Genomic DNA, 4182 nt, shown 5'->3' on the forward strand with positions numbered 1-4182 from the left:
GGTTGGTCTCACACCTATTCTATTGGTCCTTTAATATTGTTATTCTGCTATTCTCTCTAACCCATATGAGAGATTCTTTATGCAAAATCAATAATAACACAAAACCTTAGAGAATCAAAACATAAACACAAATGTGATCACATAATGTATTGTCATACATCAGAAGGAATAAAAAAGACCCATCCCCTTTACATGTTGGGAATACAATCCCGGTGCTAGCCCTTTAGTAAGGGGATCCACAATCATTTTCTTCGTCCCAATTATATCAATACATACCAGATGATTCTCAGTCCTTTCTTTAACAACAAAATATTTTAACTTTATGTGTCGACACGATGTTGAGCTCTTGTTGTTATTTGAAAAAGATACGGCTGCTTCATTGTCACAAAAGATCTTTAGTGGTCTCTTAATAGAGTCCACTATCCCAAGACCCATAATGAAGTTCCTTATCCAAATGGCCTGTGACGAAGTCTCGTATAGAGCAATAAATTCCGCCTCCATGGTATGAGCAACAGTGGTAGACTGCTTTCCACTTCTCTATGAGACAACACCGCCTGCTAGAAGGAAAATGTATCCAGTAGTGGATTTTCTACTGTCAATACACCCTCTCAAGTCCGCATCAGAGTATCCAATGACCTCTAGGTGGTCAGCTTTCCTGTAAGTCAACATATAGTCTTTCGTTCCTTGTAAATAGCGCATGACCTTCTTCGCTGCCTTCCAGTGCACAATGCCTAGATTTGACTGATATCTACCAAGCATTCACACAGCAAATGCTATATCAGGTCGAGTGCAGGTCTGCGCGTACTGTAAACTCCCAACTACTGAAGCATATGGGACAACATCCATCTGAGCCTTCACAATATCATCCTGAGGACAATCCTTTAAGCTCAATTTATCCCCTTTCACTATAGGTGCTGAACTAGGAGAACAATTCTCCATCCCATATCTTTTAAGAACCTTAAGGATATAGGATTTCTGAGATAGGCCAAGGACACTCTTAGTTCTGTTACGACGGATCTCGATTCCAAGGACATAAGTGGCCTCACCCATGTCTTTCATATCGAAATGAGAGGAAAGAAAGTCTTTTGTTTCATGTAAAAGACTCAAATCATTAGTTGCAAGAAGAATATCGTCAACATATAAAACCAAAATTATGAACTCTCTCACTAGTCTTAATGTAAATACACTGATCAACAATGTTTTCAGTGAATCCAAAGTTCATTATTACCTGATTGAACTTCTTATACCACTGGCGGGAGGCCTGTTTAAGTCCATAAATTGACTTACTCAATTTGCAAACTAAGTTATTTGAGTCATCTATACTGAAACCAGGAGGTTGTTGCATGTATACCTTCTCATCCAGATCCCCATTCAGGAAGGAAGTTTTCACATCTATCTGATGCAGCTCTAAATCAAAATGAGCTACGAGGGCCATGATTATCCTCAATGATTCCTTAGTTGAGACAGGAGAAAAAGTCTCATTATAATCAATGCCCTCTATCTGTGTGAAACCTTTTGCAACAAGCCTAGCCTTGTACCTCTCCACATGACCTTTAGAGTCTGTTTTGGTTTTATAAACCCATTTACAACCAACAGGTCTAACTCTATCAGGTCGAGGTACAAGATCCCACACTTGGTTCTTTGCCATAGAGTTAAGCTCTTCTTTCATGGCATTGATCCAATGTGTTGATCTTTCACTTTCAATGACTTCTGCAAATGTGAAGGGATCTTCATCAATGTCTATGAAATCATTTGACTCTTGTAAATACACCACATAGTCCGGATGGATAGCAGATTTTCTAATTCTGGTGGACCTCCATACAGGTGCTACAGATGGTTCAAAATGAGCCTCTGTATCCTGTTGTTGTTGTATATCCTCATCAACAACTGGATCTAGTTGGGATTGATGTTCATTGACTGGACTTTCTCTTACATTACTCGAAGGAATAATGATAGAGAAAGTCGAGTCTTTATTCTTAGCAGGTGAGAAACCTGAATCCTGCATTTCCTTAAAATCAATATTTTGAGACGCATCTATCCCAACAGAACCATTTTCAAGAAATCTTGCTTTATCTGTTTCCACTATTTGTGGTGTATGAGATGGACAATAAAACCTAAAGCCTTTCGATCTTTCTGAATAACCAATGAAGAAACCACTAGTTGTCCTAGGATCAAAAGATTTTATATGTGGGTTATACAATTTAGCTTTTGCTGGACATCCCCATATGTGCATATATGATAAAGAAGTTTTTCTACCTGTCCATAACTCGTAAGGAGTCTTTTGAACAAACTTCGTAGGAACCTTATTCAGAATATGCACTGCAATCCTAAGAGCTTCACCCCACAAGGTCAAAGAGAGGTTTGAGTGATTCAACATCGCTCAAACCATTTCTTTAAGCGTACGGTTTCTCTTTTCAGCTACACCATTCTGGTAATCACTACCAGGCATGGTATACTGAGGTACAATACCTTCCACTTTTAGAAACCGATTTAATGGACCTTCCTTTTGTCCCATCTCTATGAAACGATCATAATATTCGCCACCTTTATCTAACCTGACAACCTTAATAACTTCACCGGTTTGTTTCTCTACTTCTTTCTTGAAGTCCTTAAAAACCTGAAAGATTTCTGATTTTTCAGATAATAAGTAGAGATACATATATCGTGAGCAATCGTTTATAAAGGTGACAAAATATTTTTCACCCGTATAACACGGTAAAAAAGGGCCGCAGACATCCGTATGCACTATTTCTAACTTTCCATTGCTGCGTTTGACATCTTTCTTATATGTGTTAGACTGCTTAGCCTTTATGCAGTCAACACATGGCTCTACATTTGTAAAATCAAGGGATCCAAGGATTCCCTCTTTCACGAGTCTTTGGACTCTCTCTTTCGAGATATGTCCTAACCTCCGATGCCAAAGCAAATATGATTGATCATCCTTTAGGCCACGTTTATTGCCAATCATTGTATTCTCAATGGAGTGAGATTCTCGAATTTGGAATTTGGTTCTTAATCGATACAAACCATCACACATATATGCAGAACCTATATTCATTGAACTTTTCATAATAATAAGTTTAGATTTTTCAAATTTAAATACAAAGTCAAACTTATCAAGTTTTGAAATTGAAATTAGGTTCCGACTATAAGATGGAACATAAAAATTATCGACCAAATCCAATATAAATCTCAACTCCAACACAATTCTGCAGGTCCCAACGTTCTTGACATGCGAACGCATCTTATTTCCTGAGAAGATGCTTTTTTCATGCTCCGTTGGTTCCCTTTTGTTCAGAAATGCCTGCAAAAAGTTGGCAATGTGCACTGTGACACCAGAATCAATCCACCAACTATGCAATGGAACATGAATTAGATTGCACTCATGATAAACGAATGACTTATTACTTTTATTTTTGAGCCACTTCTTGAACTTCAAACAGTCCACCTTCTTATGCTCCTTCTTTTTGCAGAAGAAACACTTTATAGAAGGGCCTCCTAACTGGGATTTAGCTTTCGCCTAAGAGTATGAACTCTCCCCAGTGGCTTTCTTCTAATTCTTTCTTTTGAAGGAGCTTTTCTTTAGCCTCGACCTCTGTTTATCCTTATGAGAGGCCATATGTGCACTTGGCACCCTCTCACCCTTCAATCTCTCCTCTTCCTCAACACACTTGGCCAAGAGGTCATTAAAAGACCACCACTCATCATTATGTGTGTTGTAGGAGATTTAAAGGGTCCATACTCAGTAGGTAACGAGGTTAAGATCAGATTGACTAAAAAGGAGTCAGAGATGGCGAACTTCATGTCATTCAGTTGAGTTACAATATTCCTCATTTCCAAAATGTGCTGTCGGATGTGACTGTCACCAGCATATTTCATAGACACTAATTTGGACATGAGTGTACTGGCCCTTGCCTTATCAGAAGTGACGAACTGAGCATCAATGGCTCACAGAAATTCCTTCATAGTCCTACAATGAGGAATGACGCCTCGGATATTCTTAGCCACCCGAGATTGCAAAAGCAACAGGCTAAGTCTGTTCGAGCGCTCTCACTTCTCAAAGGCAGCCTTCTGATCGGCTGTGCTCTGCTTTGTAAGAGCGGGAGGTTCATCAATTCTAAGGGCTAGATCTAAATCCATATAGCTCAAAGTGAATAATACAATCTCTTTCCAATCAGAAAA

Source organism: Nuphar pumila, chromosome 1, assembly GCF_984573655.1.
Source record: "Nuphar pumila chromosome 1, dmNupPumi1.hap1.1, whole genome shotgun sequence".
Lineage (NCBI taxonomy): Eukaryota > Viridiplantae > Streptophyta > Magnoliopsida > Nymphaeales > Nymphaeaceae > Nuphar > Nuphar pumila.